At 43.1% G+C, this 27,768-nt stretch overlaps 2 long non-coding RNA genes across 6 annotated transcripts; one reads left to right on the top strand and one right to left on the bottom strand.

Moving 5' to 3' along the window:
* On the bottom strand, window positions 1-5,825 carry LOC126068061 (uncharacterized). Its single transcript, XR_007515533.1, has 3 exons — window positions 5,690-5,825; window positions 1,329-1,499; window positions 1-526 (listed from the first exon to the last, which is right to left on the bottom strand). It is a non-coding gene; the product is annotated as an uncharacterized LOC126068061 (long non-coding RNA).
* Window positions 5,614-27,768, top strand: LOC126068059 (uncharacterized). Of its 5 annotated transcripts, none has more exons than XR_007515532.1 (4): window positions 5,614-6,051; window positions 9,639-11,673; window positions 17,220-17,482; window positions 27,530-27,768. It is a non-coding gene; the product is annotated as an uncharacterized LOC126068059 (long non-coding RNA). The 5 variants fall into 5 exon arrangements; XR_007515529.1 differs by lacking the exon at window positions 27,530-27,768 and having other exon boundaries at window positions 9,639-9,862; window positions 11,611-11,673; window positions 17,220-20,413; XR_007515530.1 differs by lacking the exon at window positions 27,530-27,768 and adding an exon at window positions 18,703-20,413.

Below are 27,768 nucleotides of genomic sequence, written 5' to 3'. Positions count from 1 at the left end.
CTGAACATAAGTGTAGCCATTTCTAGCCTTTATTTTTCCTTTTTAGAGTTAACATTAACATATTTTGTTGCATAAATATTAATGTGTTTGATTACAAGATGCTGCTCCAGACCCCACTGAGACGTTACAGAAAATATGCCCTGTGCCCTGTACACCTGTCCAAAATCCCAACAACTCTGAGTTCCGAAACACATCTGTCCCCAGGGGTTTGGAGTATGTGTCTGAATTAAGGATGAGATATCAATTTCTCTTCGTCTCTACTTTGGCTACTGTATTCCAAGTATTTACGCAAACAATGCCCTCTGTTGTTTTATTGCTTTGTACCTGAAAAATTGGACACAAGTTGTATCTTATTGAAAATAGCTTTCTTATGTTTTAATATAGGCTAAGTATTGTTGGAACTGCCTATTCATACACTTTCTTTTTAAACCCAGTTATAGGAAATTCCATCCTTCCTCGGCATCCTTGTGGCTCATTTCCACCAGATGAATCACTGTCATCCTCACATGACTCATCACCAGAACAACTGAAAGTACAAATTAAAAATATATCTAGTTGGAAACGTAGTATTTGGAACACATTTGAAAGACTACAGTCACATGTATAAGCCCCTGACATTGGACAGTCTCAGCCAATGAAAGTATAAGTTTTTTAGATTAAGATGTAAAGGGACAACAATAAACAGATCTTATCATTGTTAAGGGGGGGGACTACCTAAAATATTTAGGAATGAACTGAAGAAAAACTGTACAGGATTTATAGTGAAAATGCTACCGGGAAGCTGAAAGAAAACTTGCATAAATAGAGGGCCACCCTCTATGTTTGGTTTCAAAAGGAAGAGAACTCATCCAATTGAGCTTAAGCTGAAAGAGTTTATTTGAAGGAAGAGTGGGTACCTTGTGGAGACCCCCAAGAGAAGATAGGGCAGTAGGGCCTTACTAGGGGCAAGTCAGGACTTAGAAGGCCCCGGAATCCCAGACTGCTACCCCACCACCTCTCTCTGGGCCCACAGGACTCCATCTCTGTTTCTCTACACTTGCCTCTCTGCGGGCCTGTGTTCTCTGTACCCCCTGCACATGGGTGAAACGTCTCTCCCAGCTTTGCCCTTGTGCCATCACTTTCTAGGTCAAGAGACCAGCTAACACGAAATGCAGATTTCTGGGAGACAGACTGACTGGCCTGTCCCAAATTCGGTTTCTACCTAACCCGGCCCAATCCGCAGTGGCAGTGGAAGGAGGGGAGGAGGAATAGGGTCAAAAGGGCAACGGCTCATTAACAAAGGATAAAGATGCAGGCTGGGATTGGGCAGGCGGAGGTGGCAAACTCACAGGCACGTCCCTTACAGACGACCAGACTCCACATTGCCGAGAGGCAACACGACGCAGTGGTTAAGGTCAAAAGCTCTGGGGCCGAATCGCTCGGGTCTGACTTTGGACGTCACCACTTGCTCCTTAAACTTGGACAACTTTCTCAATCACCTTGTGCCTCAGTTTTCTCATCTGTAAAATGAGGATGATATAATAGATCCGTTGTGTTGATTAAATGAATTAACACACACACAAAAAAAACACTCAGTTAAAACTATGTATTTATTACCTTTGTAAAGATGTCCATTTCCCCTAATCTACCAAACTAATACAACTCCAATCAAAATCACAACTCTTTTTTAACTTGACAAAATGAAGTTAAAGTTACTATGGGAGAAATGGAAACCCTGGTGGTGTAGTAGTTAAGTGCTATGGCTTCTAAGCAAAGGGTCGGCAGTTCGAATCCGCCAGGCGCTCCTTGGAAACTCTATGTGGCAGTTCTACTCTGTCCTATAGGGTCACTATGAGTCGGAATTGACTCGATGGCACTGGGTTTGGTTTTTGGTTTTATGGGAGAAATACCTTTTGGGGGAGATGGTGAGGAAAGAGCAGAAAGAGGACACAGACTGATGCAAGTTATTGGGAACAATCCGGGGCGGGGGGGTTCCTTTCATATTATTATGTTTTTTAACTGACATATAAAATTCTCTTTTATACATATTAAATATATTTTAAGACAATTTTTAAAGAAATACTGTGGGAAAAAAAAGACTATTGAGTGGGATTTGCACTACCAGAAATTAAAAATAATTTAAAGCTATATTAATTAATTAAAACAATAATATTACTGCCCAGCAGAGATAAATCAATGGAACAGAAAAGAAAGTATATATGGAAATTTAGTGTTTTATAAAGGTCGTGTTTTAAATCAATAGGGAAGATGGAGTATTCAATAAATGGTGTGGGGCAACTAGTAAGCCATTTAGGAAAAAAAAAAATTAAGGTAGAGTCTTCCCTTATTCCTCATAAATAAATATCAGATTGATTAAATATAGAAATACAAAAAAGTAATGCCTAAAAATATTAGAAGAAAATGCATACAGGTAAACATCACACCAAAGCTGGAAACACAAAAGAAAAGATTGATAGGTATGCCCACATAAAAATGAAAAACATTCTCCAGCAAATTAACATCATAGGCCAAATTAGAAGATGAAAAAAAAACAGGGAGGGGCCTTGTATTTCAGACAAAGGTTAATACTTCGAACATACAAAAAGCATGTGTAATGTTTTTTTAAACACGAGTTTTGTTTTCGTTGTTTGTTAGTTACCATGGAGCTGGCACCTACTCATGGAGACAATACAAAATATTGCCCAGTCCTGTGCCATCTTCATGACTGTTGGTATGCCTGGGTTCTTTGTTGTGGCCATTGTGTCAATCCGTCTCAGAGAGGGTTTCCCTCTTCTTCACTGGCCCTCCACTTTACCAATCATGATGTCCTTCTCCAGTGATCAGTCCCAAGTGTGCAAGAAGAAGTCTCAGACAATATTCTGAGATCCATAGGGTGTTCACTGGCTAACTTACAGAAGCCGATTGTCAGGCTTTTCTTCCTGGTCTGTCTTAGTCTGGAAGCTGAGCTGAAACCTATCCACCATGGGTGACCCTGCTGGTATTTGAAACACCAATGCATAACATCCGCCATCGTGCTGTTGTTGTTCTTATTAGGTGCCGTCGAGTCAGTTCTGACTCATAGTGACCCTATGTACAACAGAATGAACACTGCCTGGTCCTGTGCCATCCTTAAAATTGTTGCCGTGCTCGAGCTCATTGTTGCAGCCACTGTGTCAATCCACTTTGTTGAGGGTCTTTCTCTTTTCTGCTGACCCTGTTCTTTGCCAGGCATGATGTCCTTCTCCAGGGACTGATCCCTCCTGACAACACGTCCAAAGTATGTAAGACGCAGTCTCGCCACCCTTGCTTCTAAGGAGCATTCTGGCTGTACTTCTCCCATAACTGATTTGTTCGTTCTTTTGGCAGTCCATGGTATAATTCAATATTCTTCACCAACACCTCAATTTAAAGGTGTCAGTTGCTTCTTCGGTCTTCCTTATTCATTGTCCAGCATCACATGCATATGATGCAATTAAAAATACCATGGCCTGGGTCAGGCGCACCTTAGTCTTCATGTTGACATCTTTACTTTTCAACACTTTAAAGAGGTCCTTGCAGCAGATTTGCCCAATGCAATGCATCATTTGATTTCTTGACTGCTTCTTCCATGGGTGTTGCTGTGATGCTCAAAGCTATGCCACCAGTATTCAGATACCAGCAGGGTCACTCACGGAGGACAGGTTTCAGCTGAGCTTCCAGACTAAGACAGACTAGGAAGAAGGACCCAGCAGTCTACTTCTGAAAAGAATTAGCCAGTGAAAACCTTATGAATAGCAGCGGAACATTGCCCAGCATCACACGGAAACCACCACCTGCAGACAAACTGACAGACAGGTGGTGGAAAAAAAGAGTACTCCAACTCTAAAATAGGCAAAAGTCAAGAACAGGCAATTCACAAAATTAGAACCAATAAATATATGAAAGACATTAAATTTTACACTTATGGAACCAAATGCAAATTAAATCAAGAGCCTCTTAAAAAGATGATAAAAATTAGGAAGCTTGACAACATCCAAGATGAGTAAGGAGATGCAGACACAAGCAGGCATTCTGTTGGTGGAAAATTAGTAAATAAAGATCTTTCTAGGTGACAGTCTGGTAACATCTTCCAGAATCTTACAAACGTGCATTCCCTTTGATCCAATAGTTGTATTTCTGCAAATTTATTACAATGAAATAATCGAGGATATGTACAGATTTACATGAAAAAGCTTATATTGCCCACAGAAGTGAAAAACTGGAAACCCTAAAAGCCCAACAATTTATGGATTGGTTGAACACATTATGATACCGACACAGCCATTAAAAATGACTACCTATCTGCTATTAATTTACTTGGAAAATCTGGGACATTATTGCGAGGATATGTTCACATTTTACTACTAAAAAACAAACACCTGCACGAGTACATGCTAAAAGTCTCTGAGTTTATATACCAGTACATTGTTATTTCTGGGTGACCAGGTTGTGGGTTTTTCTTTTATGTATCTTTACGTAGGACAGTTTTACGGGGAGCAGACATGTTTTAAAAGCAGGTATTTTTCTTGCAATTAGAAAAACAAGGAAACAATCAGGTCGCGGAAGCAGGAGGGGCGTGGGGACGACCCCGCCCGGGCGGGCCGAGGTGCAGGATCCGGAGGCGCCCGACCGCACCAGGGACCGGCGACCGGAAACGCGCCCCGGAAACTCGGGAATTCTGGGTAGCGAGCAGATGCCTCATGAATAACGTCGCTTCTAACAAAAACGAATTCATCTTTGCTTTAACATATCTCCATTATCCTCAGCGCGGCCTGGGGACTTTTCTATCCTGAGATGCATGTGGGGGCGGGTGAGGGTATGGCTTTTTCCTGAAAATGTGGAACAGCCTTTCCCGCTCCTCCCTGCCGGCCGAACACACAAGAGGGGCTTCGAGGCTGCTCCTAGAGAGGCTAGTCTAGAGAGGGCGGCTTGGGGAGAGGCGGCGAGGGGAACGTCTGCAAGGTAGCTATTGTGTCTGGAGGCCGCTCAGCACTGGGGCGGGAGGCCGGGAGAAGCCGGGCTGCGAACCGAGGCCCGCCTTGAGCCTGCCCGCGCGGCGGCAGGCGAGAGTGCGCGTGCGCAAGCGTCTTTGGCGCCCTTGGCCTCACCCCGCCCCTGAAGAAAGGCACGTCTCAAGACTGGGTGGGGCTGCGCGTGCGCAGGCTCCCCTCGCTCCGTACCCCTCCCCCGCCCCTGCGGGGACGCCCGCAGTCCTCCCCACCTCCGCGGGGACGGGCGTCGCGGCACGGGAGGGGGAATGCGCGTGCGCAGGCTCCCCTCGCTCTGTAGTCCTCCCCCGCCCCGAGGGGACGGGCATCTCGGAAGGGGGCACTACGCGTGTGCAGCTCCCCTCGCTCCCGCAGCCCTCCCCCGTCCCTGCGGGGACAGGCGTCCGGAACTGGGCGTGGCTGCGCATGCGCAGCTCTCCTCGCTCCGCAGCCCTCCCCCGCCCCTGCGGAGACTGGCGGCTCGGCACGGAAGGAGGACTGCGCGTGCGCAAACCCCTCCCTCGGTAGTCCTCCCCCGCCCCTGCGGGGACGCGCGTCCCGGAACTGGGCGGGGCTGCGCATGCGCAGCTCCCTCGCTCCGTAGTCCTCCCCGGCCCTGCGGGGGCGAGCGTCCGGAACTGGGCGGCCGGGAATGAGCAGTGGGCGGAGGCGGCGTGGGCTCGCTTTCCTCGCCCCGTAATTACCAGGCGGCGGGAGTCCCGCGAGGCTTTCGTCCGAGGCCGCGCCCCGGCGGGCGTGGTACCGCGGCGGAGGGTGGGGAAACGGCCGGGCAGCTGCGGGCGCCCCCCCGGAGCGGGGCACAGGCCTCGCGGGACGGCGGAGAGCCGCCGGGGCGGGGCGCGCTCGGGCTCCACGGCGCAGGGGCGGGTCCTGTTCCCGGAAGCAGCTGCAGCGCCCTCGTGGCGCGGTGGTTCGTGGCTTCGCTGCTAACCGACAAGTTTTGGGTTCGAATCCCCAGCCGCTCCCCAGGGACGAGTGTGACTGGGTTGGCAGGAGGCTCTGCTCTGTCTTATAGGGCGCTAGGAGACCTTTTCTTTTCAATGAGGTACGTTTATTTATCTGCCAGTCCTTTGCTGTGGAACGGAGACCTTTTGAATTCGGGTTCTCTGGAGTTGATCAGTATACCTCCCTAAACCACACTCATAATGCGTTGTGCATTATTGCGAGTTTTCATTTCTTCAGTGTAGAGTAAGAACTTGAAAGATACTGTGGAGTGAAACAAGTGTAGAATTCTAGATTTTTACAGGGTGTTTTTTTTTTTTTTAACCCCTTGCCCAAACCTAATTTGACAGCGGTTTTTGGTGATGGCCCTTCATTGTAACTTGTATTTAATCAACTTTTCTAATACCGAGTAAAATTACGGACTCACAGGGACCAGCACAGCTGACACACACATGGGACCAGTCAGGAACTCCTGGTGAGCAGACAGCTCACCTTGTGAGCGCACCAGTCCCCAGGTGCATTAGGAGGTAGCCGCTTACAGCCACAAAGGGTCAGCTCGCCCTGGGCTGTAATCACTTGGTCTGACGGACGGAATGGACAAGGTTGGTTAATCCAGTTGAGTTAGTCAAGTGGAGGTCACTTAAGGGAGCTTCTGTTCCACTTTTCTCCAGATTCCCAGGATAGAAACTTCCGTTTCAGTACACGTACCGCGTTTGTGTATAGGAGCAAATTTATAGGATAAATTTCTAGCTTTGTTCCTTTTTATTTGCTCAAACACTATGGACTGCATACTGTGTGATAAACCCTATGCTAAAACCTTAAGGACTCAAAGATAAGACGTGGTTACTGTCCTTGAGTAGCTCAGTATAGAAGTATAATACTCAAAGCTGCAACCAGAGTCGCAGCTACTGTATATATAACTGAAACATTTTTTACAGTTACCGCTAGTGCACGTACCCATGTTAAAAGCAGGGCAACTATTAGCCATTAGAGAAATGCACATTGAAACTACAGTGAGATATGATCTCACCCCGACATGATTGGCACTAATAGAACAGAAAATAAGAAATGTTGGAGAGGCTGTGGGGAGATTGGAACTCCTATGCACTGCTGGTGGGAATGGAAAATGGTACAACCATTTTGGAAAACCATATGGCGCCTCTTTTAAAGCTAGAAATAGAAATACCTCTATAGAAGAACCATATGATCCAGCAATCCCACTCCTAGGGATATATCCTAGAGAAGTAAGAGCTGTTACATGAATAGACATATGCACACCCATGTTCACTGCAGCATTGCTGACAATAGCAAAAATATGGAAACAAGTTTCCATCAAAAAATGAATAGGTAAACTATGGTGCATACACACGATGGGGTACTATGCAATGATAAGGAACAATGATGAATCTGTAAAATATCTCACAACGTGGACAAATCTGGAGGGCATTATGCTGAATGAAAAAAGCCAATTAAAAAAGGCAAATATTGTATGAGACCACTGGTATAAAAACTCAAGAAAAGGTTGACACACAAAAAACCATCTTTCAAGGCTACAAGGGAAGGGAAATCACTAATTAGGTAGTAGACAAATGTTAACTTTGGTGAAGGGAAAGACAAAACAATATAGGGGAGGGAGGTTAGCACAAGTTGACCAAGACAAAGTCGTAGAAACTTCCTAGACACATCCAAAAAACCCTGAGGGACTGAGTTACTGGGGCTGAAGGCTGGGGACCATAGTCTCAGGGGACGTCTAGGTCAATTGGCATAACATAGTTCATATATACTATGAACTATGTTCCTAAAAACCCCCACGTGTCAGTTTGTCGTACTGTGGGGACTTGTGTGTTGCTGTGATGCTGGAAGCTATGCCACCAGTATTCAGATATCAGCAGGGGCTCCCATGGCAGTCAGGTTTCAACTGAGTTTCCAGACTAAGAAAGACTAGGAAGAAGGACCCAGCAGTCTACTTCTGAAAAGAATTAGCCAGTGAAAACCTTATGAATAGCAGCGGAACATTGTCTGATATCGTGCTGGAAGATGAGCCCTCCAGATTGGAAGGCACTCAAAAGACAACTGGGGAAGAGCTGCCTCCTCAGTCAACCATAATGACACGAATGGAGTCAAGCTTTCAGGACCTTCATTTGCTGATGTGGCATGACTCAAAAAGAGAAGAAACAGCTGCAAACATCCATTAATAATCAGAACATGGCATGTCTGAAGTATGAATCTAGGAAAATTGGAAATTGTCAAAGATGGAACGCATAAACGTTGACAACCTAGGCATTAGCTGAAATGGAGTGGTATTGGCCATTTTGAATCAGACAATCATATGGTCTACTATGCTGGGAATGACAACTTGAGGAGAAATGATGTTGCATTCTTCATCAAAAAGAACATTTCAAGATGTATCCTGAAGTACAACACTGATAGGATAATATCCATACACCTACAAGGAAGACCAGTTAATACGACTATTATTCAAATTTATGCACCAACCACTAAGGCCAAAGATGAAGAAACTGAAGATATTTACCAGCTTCTGCAGTCCGAAATTGATTGAACATGCAATCAGGATGCATTGATAATTACTGGTGATTGGAATGCAAAAGTTGGAAACAAAGAAGAAGGATCAGTAGTTGGAATATATGGCCTTCGTGATAGAAATGATGCCGGAGATCGCATGATTGAATTTTGCAAGACCAACTACTTCTTCGTTGCAAATACCTTCTTTCACCAACATAAACAGCGACTATACACATGGACCCCGCCAGATGGAATAGACAGGAATCAAGTCGACTACATCTGTGGAAAGAGATGATGGAAAACCTCAACTACTAATCTAAAGGTTGGTAGTTCTAACCCACCCAGCAGATGTGCAGAAGAAAGGCCTGGCGATCTGTTTCTGTAACGACTGTAGCCAAGAAGACCCTATGGCGCAGTTCTACAGCTTGAGGGTTGAGCTCTAAACATCTCTGCTTCAGTTACACTGGTTATGCACAGATGTTTAACTCAGTGGTTCCCAAATACCTACTGAGTCAGAATCTCTAGGGGGTTCCCCGGGAACCTGAACCTTAAAGCGATATGGAACCCACTGGAATTATTTCTTTGCAAACTTGGAAGAGAATTAAAGAAGGTTTATTTATTGACATTCTCTTTCGTCGAGTGAACAGAGAAACATTTTTAAAATCCTCCATCTCAAACATTATGTTAGTATTGTTGCATAGAATAGAATGTAATTGTTGGATTTATGATACGTAAATTAAACTTGTTATAAAAATATTCACCATAAAGTTAATGATTAAAAGCTAGTTAAATGTAAAAATTATATGAAATGGTTACTTTTAGGTTCTGGTGGATGGTCTGGGAGGCAGTATGCCCAGGTGTCTTTCAGAAGCGATCTGGACTTTGTAGGACAAGAACAAAAACCTTCAAGGCTCCAGGCTGGTTGGTTGTTTCTGAGTTGAGTTCTTTATCTGCTCAAACTTCCAAGGGCAGGATTGTGGTGAAATACAAGTCACAGGAAGGGAGAAATTGAGCACAAAAAAGGGAAACGGGGGAGAGAAGAAGCTAGGGAGGTAAGTTGGGAGGAAGCAAAACATGTATAGGAATATCCATCGGGATAGGTTAATTATTTGTAGTAACAAACGGCCCCAAAATCTCAGGGATTTTCTCAAGATATTTATTTCTCAGTCGAGCTGCAGTGGAACGTTGTTGATCACCACGGCAGAGAGAAAAGAGAACATTGTGAACGACCAGCTCTTAAAGCTTCTGCCCGGAAGTGGACACAGGTCAATAAAAGGCATACGGATCGTAAAGGAAGAAAAACCTTCCCTGTCTGAGCATGACGTGATTGTCTGTGAAGAGAAGCCCAAGAAATCTACCAAAGTAAAAACAAGAACTACTTCCTAGAACTGGTGAGTTAAGCATGGTTGCGGAATACAAGGTCCAACACATAAAAATCAATTCTATTTCTATATACTAGAAATGAAAGGAGGCCTGGTGGCGCAATGGTTAAGCGCTCCACTGCTAACCAAAAGGTAGGCAGATCGAACCCACCAGCAGTTCCGGGAGAAAAAAGACCTGGGAACTGTCTCCCGTAAAGATAACAGCCTAGGAAATCCTATGGGGCAGCTCTACTGTGTCCTATAGGGTTGCTATGAGTTGGGATCAACTTGACAGCACTCAACAAAAACATACTGGTAATGAACAATTGGAATTCAAATAAAATAAAAAAAAACATTTACAATAGCTTCAAAATAATAAAATACTTAGGTATAAACTTATCAAAACATGATCTCACTATTCTAAAGTGGCAACAATTTTATTTTCTCTGGGTTCCCCTGTATAAATTATTTTATATACAGTCAGGAGCTACGTAACGTCCTCTACGTCTGTTGTCCCATAAGGTTATAGCAGAGTTCAGAAATCTCTATCAGAGAACAGGACACAGCAGTTGTAACCGCACAGCCAATGCCACAGCTTCCCACGCCAACACATGTATCCCACGTCTCCTGTATATAAAGCGATTGTGCTACCAGGCAGATAATGGTACAGAATGTGTATAACCTACAACACGTATATCTTGACAGTCATAACAAATGCCTGTGGTACTGGGTTACGTAGGTGCTGTACTTCCCATCGATTTTTTAAGGTGAACTTTCCCTACTAACAAATAAAAAGTTTACTGTATACAGTATATGTTTCCACTTGTAGGCAGCAGCATCCAGTCTCCTGTACTGCGTGTCTCTTGGGTGTTGCAATGTTCTCTCTCTCTTTAATTTTCTCTCAAAAATATTCCCACGAGGTGCCTCGTGGCTTCCAAATGCAGCAAAACCAGCACGGGTGAGAGTGCAGCGGGAGGCAAAGATTTGGAAGGGAAACAAAAGGTTATTAAACAACAGGGAATGCCATTGCCTGCACTTTAGGGTTGTGTTCACACAACATCCAAACCACATCGCATCCTATTTCTTTTTCACAGAAAGAGTCATGAATGTCAAGCAGAGCATGACTGTCGGCACAACCATTGACTATATTTTTGTATTATATTACACTTAAAATTTTCTTCTGTATTGATAGTGTCACCACATTTATTATTTTAAGGGCTGTCCAATGTTCTCTCATGTTGATGCATCAGTATAATGTAGCTAGAAGAACGTGAGCTTTTTAGACAAGCCTGGGTTCCAATTCCAGTCCCCAAATACAAGCAGTGTGGCTCACGGCAGTTAGCCTCTCTCAGCCTCAGCCGTCTGTAACATACCAAATTCTCGGGGTTGTTAGAGTTAGATAAGGAGGTGTATATAAAACACCTGGCATATGGTAGGTGCCCAATAAAGCTATAATTAATACCGTAGTTTTAACTTTTCTTCTATTTGGGGGCATTTAAGGTTGTTTCTTGGTAGTGCCTTTACCCTGGAGTTAGGGGATTGTTATCGCTCCCTTTTGCAGGATCTGATCCTCAGACTTTTAGATCTAGAAACATTTTCAAGTTCATCTAGGGTAACTAAGCCTTGGGGGAATTGACTTTCTGAGGTTGACTTATAAATAAAAACGCGATTTTGTTAACAAACTGAGCAATACTTGTATTGGCAGCTTAGAATGAATTACCTTTTGCCTTTTTGCTGACAGCACACTCTCTGATTCCTGCTTTCTGTCTCTGTTTTAGACACCTTGTTGCCCACCCCCCTCCACTTGCCTTGATCGTGAGCCATGTAACCTTGACCGTGAAGTAAGTATTCCAGAATCCCAGGGCCAGTAACCAAGTGCAAGGCGTGGAGGCACGTCATCTGTAGACCACGCTGAGCATTTCGTTTTTTTCCCTTTTCTGCCCAGCAAACAGGCCAAAGGGAAATATTATTTGCTGTTGTTAATGTGTGATTCAAAAAATATTCAAACTGCTTTTTATACTATTTCAGGATATTAACAAAAATACTTAAATAGCAGATATTGCCTTTTTTTTTTTAAAGCATTAAATATTGTGCCTTTACTTAGGTGATTCAAAATTATAGTTTCCCTGAACACTCAGATATTTAGCACAAATAGCTCCATGGAGATAATAAAACGTGGCTCAAACACAATTCAGGTCCTTTCTTCTGCAGCGTGTGCAATCTGTTTCCATGGAAATTTCATGTTGACCAGGAATCGTAAAACTACTATAGGCAAACATATCTCAGAAGCAAAGCTTTTTGGAGAATAATCATGATTTAATTTGAGTCAGTCCATTAAAATTGTCCAAATAACAGGAAAGAAGACTGTATTCTTCTTTAGTGAAGACTACTCTGCAGTTTCCCTTAGCTCAATATATTAATCTAGCAGAGATGGAGATTAAAGGACTTTAATTTGCCTTTTGATGAGAGTGAAATAAAATCGTAATGATTTAGGTAAATTTATTCATTCGAAAAAGATTAAGGATTTAAAATGAGCAATGTATTGTTGGGGTGCTGAAAGGAATACAAAGATGTCTACCAATTCTAAAACAGTATAAAGTGGGGTGCCAACATGAGGGAGGACAATCACTGTGCTCCAGGGGTGTAGAGGAGGAAAGGAGTGCTTCTGCTTGGGAAGATCAAGGAAGCCTTCTGGGATCCAGTGGGATTTGAGCTGGGTGTTGGAGAATGAGAAGGTAAGGAGAGGTCCCTCCTGGTGAGGAAGACCATCTGAGCAAGGACAGAGAGGTGAGAAAGCAGAGGGTATGTTTGGGGAATGGTGAGAAGTCCAACCGGCTGATGTGTAAAGGGAAAGTGGGGGAGACAGATGGGAACGTAGGCTGTGGCTAGGTTTTGGAGGGCTTTGAATGCCACACCCAACAGCAGCATATTCAGTTAGTGGATAATAGTCCGGACTGCCAACTGTGGAACGTTGAGCGTGAGAAAGTAAGGGAAGTGAGGGTAGGTGACTATGTTGAGAGAGTGGCCCTGAGACAGTAGCAGAGCAGAGCAGTAGCTTGAAGGACCAGCAGGATTGAAAACTGGTTTATTTGAGAGTTGTGGTAGTTGTTGTTGCTGTGTGTGTGTGTGTGAAAATATCATAACAAAACACTCGCCATCTCAGCAGTTTGACGTGTATAACCCAGTGGCACTGATTATACTTCTCAAGTTGTACAACCATCCTCACCATCGTTTTCCAAATCACTGAGGGGTGTGGTAGTTTTGAAATATGTCCACAAACTTTTTCTGAAATGTCTTCTTCAGGCGGTGGAGATTAATTCCTCCCCTTTGGGTGTGGGCTGGGTTTAGTGACTTGTAAAAAAGGAAAACAGAAGAGACGGTGGCACTTCTGAGACTAGGTGATAAAGGGCATTGAAGTTACCCTCTTGCTTTCTTTCTGGGATTGTTTGCTCTGGGAGAAGCCAGCTGGCATGTCGTGAAGACACTCAGGTAACCCCATGAAGAGGCCCTCTTGACAAGGAACCGAGGCCTCCAGCCAACAGTCACGTGACTAAGCCATCGTGGAAGTGGATTCTCCAGCCCCAGTCAAACCTTCAGATGACCCCAGCCCCGGCTGACATCTTGATTGCAACCTCAGGAGAGATCCAGACCCAGAGCCACTACCAGCAGAGCTGCTTCCAAATTCTTGACCCACAGAAATGTGAGATAATAAGTGTTTGTTTCTTAATTTCTACCTCACCCTGAGGTAACTTGTTAAGCAACAGTAGGTAACTCATGCAGAAGGTTTGGGAATAGGAGAGTCTTACACATGTTTGTGAGCTCAGGGGAACAAGCCAAAGGAGACTAAGAGATTGCAGACCCCTCAGGGAAAGCAGGACTCATCGCTTGGTCAGATTCTGGAGGAAGTTTGTAGGGAACAGGATCATGAGAGAAGGGTGGAGAAGTTATTTTTGGAAAGGAAGTGTGCAGATCAGGGAAATTTCAGATGGGAAGGATGGAAGGTGAAATCAAGGGAGAAGTCCTTGATCCCTTCAGGAAAGGAGGGGGTGGAGTCAGGTCATCCACTGAGATGAAGGAGCTCCTGGGATCAGGGCCTCCAAGAGAGTAGAAAACGTTGGAAGAGCTACCGTGAGATACCACATAGGCGTCTTAGCACCCTGGGAGAGTAAGCTGAGAAAACAGTGGAGTTAACTCAGGTTGGGGGATTGGTAAGGCAGATATGAAAGATCAAGTGGGCAAAGGATCCGAGATGCTGACCTAACTGGAATGGCTGAGTGTGAAGTCTAGACCGAGTACCAGGGCATAATGAACTGAGGGTTGAAGGTGTGGCACTCCTATGCAGCTACAGTCTGTGTCACATATTTCGCATTTTACTCATATGCTGCCTAATATCATTGTGTAAACTTTTGGGGTGTGTGTCTGCCTGCCCCCATGAGACCGAAAGCTCAGGGTGGTGACCGTGAGTTCTGTACCCTCTTAGCAGCGAGCACATTTCTTTACAGGTGCTCAAGCTCTTTGCTGAATCAGTGAACACAGTCATTCTAGCTTTATGTGTAGCCTCTCCTGATGGTTTTTTTCTCCCTTTACAGTAAGGATCTGCTCCTTTTAGAAAGTTAAAATGTGTTCCATCATTGTCTCTGAGAGCCAGGATTTCTGAATGCTTTTAAGAAGCATGATAAAATTATAAAAAGAGGGACAATAACTGGCTAAAAATAATAAGCCAAACTATGCCTTGAAATAAACCTTAGAAGATTTCTCTTCAATATGACAAAAACCTAGAATAAAAACGAAAAGGTTTAGAGAAGAAACTGAGCCTCCTGGAAAATCAGGAGACGTGGAGGCCGTCTAGAGGAACCTCGCAGAAGCTTAGATCTGAAGGGACAGCGCCGAGAGGGAGTCCATTGTTGAAGACTACTTGTAAGATTGGCTCCCTAACCCAAGTGCAGTCTGCTTTCATTGTTTCCCTGGAAACAACGGACTTGTTAAAATCTGAAGAAACTACTAAGAAAAAAATTGAAAATCAGGCTTTTTAATCATTGGAGTCACCGAGTACTTGTAGGTGGTGCTTTAAAATTTTACCAGCTGCCCTTCTGTGTATTACGCATTCACACCCCAAGCCACCGTTCATTAAATACAGTTTCCGGCTTTCACAGGTTTTACTATATTTTGAACAGTACAACCAAGAGCTCTACTGTATTTTTAAAGCAAATAATGCACGCTATATGTTTTCTGCCAACCACACCACCCCCCTTTCGACAGCGCACTATCCCAAGTGTTATACGTGTGGGCACGTTATTTACGTGGGCACTTTATTTGTGAAAAAGTATTGTAGTTCAGTATTGGTAGTCACCGTCTTTGTCAATCAGTTTGTGCAATCATTTGAATACTTCATTGCATTTTACCCTTATCTCATTAAAATGAAAGGGAAGGGAAACATGAAACTGCTGATAGCACTGATAGCAAGTTAGGTTTCATAGGCTTAGAACAACTAAGATGAAGATGGAACTCCGGCTTTCTAAAGGGGACAGAATTTAGCCTCAATCACAGTCTCCCTGTAAAGGAGGGTAAGAAAACAATGAACGAACACGTATAACGTGCTGAGACTAACTTACTGAAGATTGTAGCTGAAACTGAAGTGTAATTAGGGATTTTACGATAATTTTCAGGTGTTAAACCATATTAGTTCTACTCTCAGCCAGTCAAGCATACTTGCAAATCTTTGTGTTGGAACAGAAGGCCCTGCCGGTATCCGACTGTGCACCAGGAAGCTCCAGGGGGGCGCCGCACACCTGACCCTATGTCTGCTCCGCCTGAGCGGAGCCCCTTTTCTGCTTTCATTCTCGGTTCTGACAAGAATTTCTTTTAAGGAAAGGGTTTCCAAGTAACAAAAATCTGAAAATCACTGCTTTAGTCTGATGCGGTGTTTACACAAGAATATACAGTGGTTCAGCCACTTTGGAGAAGACTATTGGATCTATTAAATTCTGGACATTCATACTGTTTGACTCAGCAATTTTACCTCAAGCAACTGATCCTACACAAATAATCATTCAAGGGCCCAAAGACATATGTATGGGGATGTTATTGTAAGGTATTGCAGCCGGAATGCTCCTTAGAAGCAAGGTTGGAGAGACTGCGTCTTACATACTTTGGACATGTTGTCAGGAGGGATCAGTCCCTGGAGAAGGACATCATGCTTGGCAGAGCACAGGGTCAGCGGGAAAGAGGAAGACCCTCAACGAGGTGGATTGACACAGTGGCTGCAACAATGAGCTCAAGCATAACAACGATTGTAAGGATGGCGCAGGACCGGGCAGTGTTTCGTTCTGCTGTGCACAGGGTCACTACGAGTCAGAACCAACTCGACGGCACCTAACAACAACAACAACAGTTCATAATAGCAAAAGATTGAAAGCAATGCTAATACCCGGAAATAGGTAATTGGTTTAAAAAAAAAAAAAGGTTAGCACAGTGATATTCGTGTGTTGGGATACTACATAGTCTTTTAAAAGAATGAGATGGAAAAAGGTCCAAGATAAATTGTAAATGGAAAAAGCAAATTATAAAACAGTATGATTCCATTTGTGAGTCAAAGAATAAGTTAAAAAATAGAACCATTGCCTTGATATGTGCAAATGGTAGCCGTTACTTCTTTTAAAATTATTACTGAAACGCATAGGTCTGATAATTTCAGTAGGAACCCCTGGGTGGCCGGAATGATTGAGTGCTTGACTACTAGCCGAAAGCTTGATGGTTTGAACTTACCCAGAGGCGCCTTGGAAGACAGCCCTGGCGACCTGCTTCTGAAAGGCCTAGAAAACCCTGTGGAGCGGTTCTATTCTGTAGCTAACAACATCAGCAACCATTTTAGTTTATATTAGCTAGCATGATCTTTTATTTTTTAAGTACCAAGATTATCCTTATCCAATTTTGGAAATAGTTTGTTTTCTATAACTGCCCTGTCTGAAAGTCTAATTTCTTGTTCTGAAAAAGTACCTAATTAAACTTACAGTATGGTAGGTATCAAAAAGTGAAAAAAATAACTCGTAAAGCTTTTGTGTAATTTTACATGTTAAAGAGATTACCAGCTGGTGAATAATGGAATTTAGTCACATGGTGAGACTAAAAATAAACTGTGCCCTCAAGGTTATTCACAAACTCAATACCTTAGTCACATTCAAGAGAATATCATTTTTTTATATTGGTGCGGTAGGGATTTCCATAATTTAACCTTACAGAGCTGTTCTTTCTTAATTTTTCAGTCATAAATTTGGTACACCAAAGGTAAAAGATTTTGCCTACACAAACCTGTTACAAGGACCTGTGAAACCATGATACTTTGTTGTTCAGTTTCACTGATAAGGTCTTTTACGCATTTAATTTGAAGCACCAAAACCCCAAACCCACTGCCGTCGAGTCGACTCCAACTCGTAGCAACCGTATAGGACCGAGTAGAGCTGCCCCATAGAGTTTCCAAGGAGCACCTGGTGGATTTGAACTGACGACCTCTTCGTTAGCAGCCAGAAGACCAAAATGGGTGTCCCAATAGAGGACTTCACTTCCTCCAATTGATCCCATCAAAACGACAGACAGAGGAACATACAGCAAACCTGGATATTTCCGTTGACATGTGAGGCAGAAAACGTCAAGGTAAATTTTACAAACCAATTAAGCTGATAATGCCATAGATAAGAACGGAGAAGTAGAAATTACAGATTTCTTAAGTCTCATACTGACATCCTAACAGTGTTGTCTAAGAGCTTTAAAGACATCCAACTAGAAAATAGATGGTGGGTGCATTTGTCTTCTTTGGATTACACAGGCCGCTCTCTCACAGCAGGCATACTGTTGTCCCGAGAGATTACAGTGTGAAAATGGAAGACCCAGGGTGTCCTCGTCAGCTGGCAAACAACCAAAGCAACAGGGCTCCAGATAATCCCACACCATCACACATTACAGATTAAGGAACGGGCTTTACTGGGAAATTACAAACCAAGGGTCTGCAAGAGAAGGCATGGGGTGGGGCACGCAGGGGCCCGGGTGTTCTGTTGGACGTGTCACAAGTGTGCATTCCAGGGAAAGGTCATCTCTCCCCTTTTGCTCCATCTTCTTCAATACCAACATAGTGAACATCCTTGTTAGTGGGGTCCACACAGGCTACTTGGTATCATGCTGCCTGGGCTTAGGGGCCAACTCTGTCAGGAGTTGTCTGAGAAAGCCAGTTTCCTGGCACCTGGACTCCTTGGAGTCTGAGGGCAGTCGCAGCCCCTCCTGCTGGGAGGAAGAAAGCCAGGGAGCTGAATTTGGGAGAAATGGGCGTCCTGGTGGTGTAGTGGTTAAGTGCTTGGCTGCTAACTGAAAGGTTGGCAGTTCGAACCTGCCAACTACTCCGCAGGAGAGATGTGGCTGTAAAGATTTACAGCCTTGGAAACCCTACAGGGCAGCTCTGCTCTGTCCTACAGGGTCACTGTGAGTCAGAATTGACTCAATTCCATGGCAGTGGTTTTGTGTTGTTGTCGTTTTGGGTTTAGGGAGGCCGCTGGCCACAGCTGGCTCATTGTCGAGGCAACCTAGAGTAATCTCCTGGGGTCATCTTCAGACTATCCTGTCTGTTTCACCATTGGCAGTGGTCAGTTGCATCAACTTTTTATATAAAAAGCCATAATAGGTAGGGTTCTGTTTTTACTAAAATTTTAAATTTCCTGCTTCTGCCATAAGTATTTGCAATCACTAGGACCTTTTGTAGGCCTTCCATTTTATGCCAGTTTAACAAAATTAAAATATTTTCAATTCTGGCATTTAATTAGGAATTTTATATGTCCGTGCCCTTCTGGCCTGGTCTAGGAACTGAGTTGTTTAGAGTTTTGCAGTTTTGTCACTTGCCTGTTGCCACCTGCTGGAGAAGAGAAGAAGTGCAGCGCGTGCGTCTCAGCGGGCCGTGAAAATCGGCCTCGTTCCTTCAAAGGAGCCGCCCTTGTCGCCCCAGGTGAAGGCGAGGACTGGTGTGCGGTGTGGATAGGGGCGAGGTAGGTTCTCCAACCTCCCCATTCCCGTGGTGAGTCTTGTGACCCATATCCATCCCTTTATGCTGGGGGACAGAGGCGTGAGGGGTGAGCAGTACTGGGCTCCAGAATAACAGCAGGTGAGTTCACCTGCTGGTTCCCAGAACCGGGAGAATGGCTGGTGGTGATGTGTTGGCTGCTTCCACGCCCACTGCTGTTGGGATCAGAGCAGCTTTAACACTATGTTTCTATATGGTGTGGACAGGTTAGGAAAAAGCTAACCCCATTGCCATCAAGTCAGGACCGACTCATGGGAACCCCACGTGTTTACTTATTTAGGCTAATGTCATATGACCCTAGGTATAAAGATTAGAGAAAGCTGTTTTCAAGCCTGTTCTTGTAGATGTAAAATTAGGCTGATAAGCAGGCAATTTGAAAAATCGTCCACCACAGCCGCTAATTTTTTTACGGCTCCGTGGAAGTATTTAACTGCACTGTTTGTTTCAAGACTATCACTAGGGGAATTCTCCCTCAAATCTGTCAGCCTCTTTCCTTCCCCATTGAGCGACAGTTCAGGTAGCCACCCTCTCTCACCTGGACGGTCTCTGTCCCCAATCTCTTCTCTGGCTGTGAGTAGGATGATGGCTGTAAAATGCAGGCCTGAGCACGGCATTGCCCTGCGTACAAACCTCAGTGGCTTCTGGAGTCCCGACTCCAACACGCTCACAGGGCCACTTCAGCCCTCCCCTGTCACCTGGCTCTTGCCACGTGGAGGCCTTTCTCCCACTGTGACACACACCTCAGTCTCCCCGCTTGAGCGACTGGCTGACTTTTACTCGCTCTGCAGGCCTCAGTCGCCATCAGAAGAGACCCTGGGCTCCGCCCCACAGCACCCTGCCAGCCCCATTATGCTGTCAGTTTTACGAACTGAATAAGAATCAAAGCGTCATTCTTTAAATCTAGGTTTTCTGATAAAGGAGAAATTTGCAATTTACACTCACAATTTTATTTTTAAAAAATATGAGCGTGAGAAATAAAATAACACTATTCCCCCAAATCCCATATAAATGAAATAAAAGACTTGTAAGAATCATTCAAATTGTTCTTTTTTAGGCCTGACCTTCTCAATGCGATATATTACTTAAGAATGAAATTTTTACAACAGACTAAACACAACTGAAGTCCCTGGGTAGTGTAAGTGGTCAACAAGTTCGAGGGCTAACCGAAAGGTTAGAGCGTATCCCGAGGTGCCTCGCTGAAAACTCTACGGAGCACAGTTCTACTGTGACACACCTGGGGCCACCCTGAGTCAGCATTAACGATGGCACTATTTTTTTTAAATACGATTATATAAAAATAAGTTGGCTTTACACTTTGATTAAATTTGACCTTATTTAAATAATCCATAATAGTCTTTTCCAGTAAAGAAGTTGTGAAAGTACTTTATTTGAGTGAAGTTATAAAAAAAAAAAATTTTTTTTTTAAGAGGATAAAAAGCAGGAGAAGTTTAAATTCTGGGTCTCCAAACCAAATTTCAGAAGGGCTTAATTAGACCAACCAGCTGCCATCAAGTCGACTCTGACTCATGCGCCCCCCCCCCCCCCCGTGTGGGAGTAGAACTGTGCTCCAGAGGGTTTTCGATGGCTGGTTTTTGGGAAGTAGATCTCCAGGCCTTTCTTCCAAAGCACCTTTGGGCAGACTTGAACCCCATACCTTTAGGTTAGCAGCTGAACACACTAACCATTTGCACCACACAGGGAAGGAAAGGTTTAACAGTGCCGAAACCACCTTATTGTTAATGTCGTCTGTCTGTCCCTTCATTCTAGGGGCTGGCTCCCAAACACAGCAAAGGTTGCTGGGGCTCTAGGTGTTTCTGTGAAACTAGACAGCACTGTGTTCGTTGGCAAGGACGCCGGGGTCACAGCCTGGTTCTGTGACCTGGGGGATAATGACTCTCAGTGGTGAATGCTAACGACTTTGTATCCTGTCTGCAAAGCATGGTGGGATCTACTGGTACAGGATAGAAAACAATGTTCTCAAGTATCATTTCACCACCTTCACTGCTCATTAATTTAATTTTGTGGGTGTTTCCTGATGGAAGATAATCCAATCCTTTCATGAACAAGTCACAAACACTATTACACTGTGAGGATGGTGCAGGACTGGGCAGTGTTTTGTTCTGTTGTACATAGGGTCACTCTGAGTCAGAATCAACTCAACAGCACATAACACGACAATAACATGCATGAATTTAAAGTGGTTTTAATTGACATGCCGTGAGTATTGCTATTGATCTTTCATACATTACTTTTTTTTTTCTGGATTCAAATTGAAGTGTACCATTGCAAAACAATACATTGCTTTTATTTTTATTAAAAAAAAAAAAAACACTGTTACACTGCTTCTTTGGAAAAGACAATGCCTACAGTTATATAAGAAAATAAAGAGCTATAGCATTTCTTAGTTCCTCAGAAACACATGTATTTTCCGAGGAGAGGTAAAGGCAAATGCAGAAAACAGAAGATACCTTCTGGGATCCTCCTGGTAGGAACTTCCCTTCAGCTACAAGAACTGAAGTGTTGTAGGCCCCCAAAGATATGAAGTCCCGATCCCTGGAACCTGTAAATGTTACCTTAGTCGGAAAAAGAGTCTTTGCAGATGTTATTAAATTAAGGATTTTGAGATGGGGAGGTTATCCTGGATTATAGGGATGGTCCCTAAATGCTGTCACATGTAGACTTGTAAGAGGGAGGCAAAGAGATTTCACGCACAGAGGAGAAGGCCACGTGAAGACGGGGCAGAGACTGGAGGGATGTGGCCACAAGCCAAGGAATGCTGGCCATCACCAGAAGCTGGGGGAGACAGGGGACGGCGTTTCTCCCAGAGCCTTCAGAAGGAGTGTGGCCCTGCTGGCACCTGGTTTTGGCCCAGGGATACTGATTTTGGACTCCTGGTTTCCAGAACCGTGAGAGAATAAATTCCGTTGTTTTGTAGTAATTTGTTCCAGCAGCCACATGACACTAATACGAACAGTGTGTCACTAATACCCATTATAAAGAACTTACGGCACAATATGTTTGCTTTAGTAGATGTGGGTTGTAATGCTGAGAATTCATTCAACAATGTTTATCAAACACCTATCATGTGCCACAGGGCAGAGATTTTTCTGTTTTGTTCTCTACTATTGAACCAGCACATGAAACAGTGCTAGGCCCTGTTTCAGACCCTAGGGATTCAGCAGTGAACAGATGAATTCCTGGCCTCGTAGAGCTTACATTCTAGTACAGGAGACATGATAAACAAATAGCAACTACACATATTACATATATATAAATATGTAAACTAAACCCACTGCCATCAAGTTGATTCCAACCTATAGCAACCCTGTAGGACAGAGTAGAACTGCCCCATAGGGTTCCCAAGGCTGTAATCTGTACAGAAGCAGACTGCTACATCTTTCTCCCACGGAGTGGCTGGTGGGTTCAAACAGCCAACCTTTTGGTTACATCTGAGTGCTTAACCATTGTGCCACTAGAGCTCCTTGTTAGATAGACAGGAGCTAGAAAATACTTGCTAACAAAAATACTTATTTCCAGAATTCTTTGTAAGTAGAGCATATTGTTATTTGTAAAGGTGTGAAAATGACTTCCTTTATACAGAAAACGCTAATATGCACAAAGAGTTTTCTCTGTGGCTAGACCACTCATTTCCTAATTTTCCACAGTGCAATTTTGCAAAATTCAGTTCTTTTAAAAGGAATGCATATAACCATTATGGCAGAAATGTCTGATACTTAGAAACAGATATTAACTCTTGCCAGGACTGCTATTAATAGCCCAGGTAGATCAAAGAATCATCTAATTGGAACTTAAAAAAAAAAAAAAAAAAACTGAGCAATGAAAATAATGTTATAACACGAGTGGTCTAGACACAGATAAAAATCTTTGTGCGTATTAGATTTTTCTCTGTGGCTAGAGCAGTCATATTATAGTATCACTTTCATTACTCAGCGGGTTTTTTTGGTTTTTTTTTTTTTTTTTGAGTTCCAATTAGATGATCCTCATTGGAACTTTTAAAAAAAAATGCATTCCTTTAAAAAATTGAATTTTGCAAAATTGCACTGTAAAATCAAATTTTGTGTAACATCATCACCAGAGCACTAACAGAAACAATAATAATTCTGACTGAAATCTTAGGACATTCAACCTGCGCCCCCATCAGAGTCAGTTCTGCAACCTCAAGCCCCGGGGCTTACCCTGCCTCCTGTGAGATGTGGATACGTGAGAAAATTAGGGACCATTTTCATGAAAAAAAAAAAAGTTTTCTATAATCAAATGAGTCGTATTTTTTCACAGAGAGAGAAATGAGCACCCAGCTTCGTATTGCCACTGCTTACCATAAAGGAAGGCATTTGTACAGGATTTTCTGGGTTTTTTTTCCCTTAAAATCTTCACATATTGCTTCAAAACAATGCACTGGGAAAAGTGCAGGTAAACCAATGTGATTCCCGGGTTGTGCTGCCTTCACTCCCTGTTAGCCCTGCTCATGAGCTGAGTATTGTTAGGGAGTCACGTGTCTGGAGAAGAATGAACCCTGTTCAGTAGACTGGGGGGCGGGGCGGGGGGGAAGATTCCGTGCAGCTGTGGGCCTGTTATTCATTCTTCTTATTGGAACTTTAAGGAATGTACAAAAATGGAAATGCTGATTGTATCAGTGAGCGTTGCAACTGGATGCATGTAAGTAGAAACCCAGCTTCAATGCCTTACCAAGTAGGGGTTTGTTTTCATATAAAGAATTGGAAGGTAGGCAGTCCAGGGCTGCTGCGAATGCTCGAGGAAGTCACAGAGGACCCAGGTTCCTCTAAGCTCCCAGGTCCACCATCCTTAGGATGTTGCCTTCATCTTCATGGGGCAGGATGTCTCTTCTACAACCCGGCAGGAAGAAGAGGAGGTTAATGGGCATGAGCTGGCTAAGACTGTGCCTCTTTATGGATAACAGTATCTATCCCAGAAGCCCCACACGGCCCCTGCTTATAGAAGTGACAAGTGACCAGAACTATGTTATGTGGTACTCTTAACGTTCAACATTTTAACCAGGCACATTCTGCTCAGGAGAAATTCGAATTCTGTGCGTAAGGACAATGGCTACTGGGTAAGCAAACTGCAATGTCTGCCACACTGGTTATAAATATGATACTTATTGAACACTCATATTTCCTGAAGCTCATACTGTTGTTGTTAGGTGCCATTGAGGCTGTCCCAACTCATACCAACACTATGTACAACAGAACAAAACACTGCCCAGGCCTGTGCCACCCTCACAATCGTTGCTGTGTTTGAGCCCATTGTTGCAGCCACTGTGTCAGTCCATCTCATTGAGAGTCTTCCTGTTTTCTCTGACCCTCTGCTTTACCAAGCATGATGTCCTTTGACAGGGACTGGTCCCTCCTGATAACATGGCCAACTTATGTGAGACATAGTCTCGCCATCCTTGTTTCTAGCGAATATTTTGGCTCTACTTCTTCCCAGACAGATCTGTTTATTCTTCTGGTAATCCATGGTATATTCAATATTCTTTGGCAACACCATAATTCAAAGGCGTCAATTCTTAGTCAGTCTTCCTTATTCATTGTTCAGCTTTTGCATGCGTGTGAGGCAATTGAAAATACCATGGCTTGGGTCAGGTGCACCTTAGTCCTCAAAATGACATCTTTGCTTTTTAATACTTTGAAGAGGTCTTTTGCAGCAGATTTGCCCAATATGTCATTTGATTTCTTGGCTGCTGCTTCCAGGATGCTGATTGTGGATCCAAGTAAAATGAAATCCTTGATGATTTCAACCATTTCTTGTTTATCATGATGTTGCTTGGTGGTCCAGTTGTGAGGATTTTTGCTTTCTTTATATTGAGGTATAATCCATACTGAAGGCTGTAGTCCTTGATCTTCATCAGTAAGCGCTTCAAGGCCTCTTCACTTTCAGGAAGCAAGGTTGTGTTATCTGCCTATTGCAGGTTGTTAATGAGTCTTCCTCCAATCCTGATGCCCCGTTCCTCTTCATATAGTCCAGCTTCTCAGATTATTTGCTCAATATACAGATTGAATACGTATGGTGAAAGGATATAACCCTGAAGCATACCTTTCCTGACTGTAAACCACGAAGTATCCCCTTGTTCTGTTCAAACGACTGCCTCTTGGTCTATGTTCGGGTTCCTCACGAGCACAATTAAGTGTTCTGAAATTCCTATTCTTCACAATATTATCCATAATTTGTTATGATGCACACAGTTGAATGCCTTTGCATAGTCAATAAAACACAGGTAAACGTCTTTCTGGTATTCTCTGCTTTCCTCCAAGGCTCATCTGACATCAGCAATGATATCCCTTGTTTCATATCCTCTTCTGAATCTGGCTTGAATTTCTGGCAGTTCCCTGTTGATGTACTGCTACAACCATTTTTGAATGATCTTCAGCAAAATTTGTGTGTGTTATTAATGATATTGTTTGTTAATTTCTGCATTCTGCTGGATCACCTTTCTTTGGAATGGGCACAAATATGGATCTCTTCCAGTCAGTTGGCCAGGTAGCTGTCTTCCACATTTCTTGGTTTCGACAAGTGAGTGCTTCCGTGTTGTATCCATTTGTTGAAACATCTAAATTGGTATTGTCAATCCCTGAAGCTTTGTTTTCCATCAATGCCTTCAGTGCAGCTTGGACTTCTTTCAGTACCATCGGTTCTTGATCATATGCTACTTCCTGAAATGGTTGAATGTTGACAAATTTTTTGATACAATGACTCTGTGTATTCCTTCCATCTGCTTTTGATGCTTCCTTCATTGTTTAATATTTTCCCCATAAATTTTTTTTTTTTTTTTATGTTCCCATAGAATACTTCATATTGCCACTTAAGGTTTGAATTTTTTCTTCAGTTCTTTCAGCCTGAGAAATGCTGAGTGTGTTCTTCCCTTTTGGTTTTCTAACTTCAGGTCTTTGCACATTTCCTTATAGTACTTTGTCTTCTCGAGCTACCCTTTGAAATCTTCTGTTTAGCTCTTTTGCGTGATCATTTCTTCCAATTCATTTTAGCTACTCTACGTTCAAGAGCAAGTTTCAGAACCTCTTCTTACATCCATTTTGGTCTGTTCTTTCTTTCCTGTCTTTTTAATGACCTTTTGCTTTCTTCATGTATAGTATCCTTGATGTCATTCCACAACTCGTCTGGTCTTCAGTCATTAGTGTTTAACGAGTCAAATCCAATCTTGAGATGGTCTCTAAATTCAGGTGGGATATACTCAAGGTCATAGTTTGGCTCTCGCGGACTTGTTTTAATTTTCTTCAGTTTCAACTTGAACTTGCATACGAGCAATTGATGGTCTGTTCCACAGTAAGCCCCTGGCCTTGTTCTGACTGATGATATTGAGCTTCTCCATCATCTCTTTCCACAGATATAGTCAATTTGATTCCTGTGTATTCCATCTGGTTAAGTCCATGTGTATAGCCACTGTTCATATTGTTGAAAAAAGGTATTTCATACTATCTCCAGGTTGTTTCTGTCACCAATGCCATATTTTCCAACTACTGATCCTTCTTTGTTTCCAACTTTCACATTCCAATCACCAAGTAATTATCAATGTATCTTGACTGCATATTTGATCAATTTCAGATGGCAGAAGTTGGTAAAAATCTTCATTTTCTTCGTCTTTGGCCTTAGTGGTTGGTGCTTAAAATTGAATAATAGTCTTATTAGCGGTTCTTCCTTGTAGGTGTATGGATATTATCCTGCCCCTGGCAGCGTTGTACTTCAGAGTAGATCTTGAAACGGTCTTTTCGATGATGAATGCAGCACCACTCCTCTTCAAGTTACGATTTCCAGCGTAGTAAAAAAAATAATAATAATTTTCTAATTCAAAATGGCCAACACCAATCCATTTCAGCTCACTAACGCTGGTTGGTGCAATGCATAGTGGTTCAAAACATATTCAGAGCTGTTCTTTTGAAGGAGCCATCACCACTTATTTGAAAACTCCCGTTGCTTTATTGCCCCGGGGTTAGGGATCCGGCTGTCCTGGCAGAATGTGGGTGTCAGAAGTGCCAGCGATTGCAGTGGCCCGTATTATCCTGTCATTTTCGTTTTGAAATGTTAATTGTGAACACCTCCAGATGGAAAAATTAACTATGCCGTAAAATTAGATAACAGATTAAATGGTCTTGAAAATTTAATACTAATTCTCAGTTTTTAGTTTTCTCACAGATTCCAAAAACCCATTGCCATTGAGTCGATTCCGATTCATAGTGACCCTATATATAGGACAAAGTAGAGCTGCCCCATAGAGTTTCCAAGGAGTGGCTGGTGGATTTGAACTGACCACCTTTGGTTAGCAGCTGTAGCTCTTAACCTCTACACCACCTGGATTTCCTCACACAGATTAGCCTTTCTTACTTTGAAGTAAATCTAGGAAAGACGGTTTTTTTTAGTAATTGATTTTTTAAAGTTTAAATCACGTGTAAGCTATCACTTCTTTTCATGAAAGCAGTTTTGCTTTCTATGCCTTTTTATTTGAAAGAATCGAATCTCAAATTTGTCAGATGGAATTGCTGGCTAAATAATCTAAGATGATTTTCACATTCTTTTGTGGACATCAAATTTTGTAAGGTTGTAGAATTAATTTAGAAATGACAGTGGTGTGTTTTTTCTTCCAGGACAGCTTGCTAATTGAATTTGAAGCATTAAACGTCCCTCTGAAAGCCCTCAAGCTCATTAATGAGGTAACAAGAGCAAAGCAAGTTAGTTCTTGGAATGAAAATCTGGAAATCCCAACTGGAGTAAATAAAAAAGCAGGAAACACAAAAGAAGAAAATAAAAATCAGACTTACAGAATAGGGTACTTATGAAAGCAAGTAGTTTTTTTCTGTTTACTGATATATTTTGTCTTTCAGTT

The sequence above is a fragment of the Elephas maximus genome, chromosome 26 (genome assembly GCF_024166365.1).
Source record: "Elephas maximus indicus isolate mEleMax1 chromosome 26, mEleMax1 primary haplotype, whole genome shotgun sequence".
NCBI lineage: Eukaryota > Metazoa > Chordata > Mammalia > Proboscidea > Elephantidae > Elephas > Elephas maximus.
Note: the sequence above shows the minus strand (reverse complement) of the source record. Positions and strands in the feature narration are given on the sequence as shown.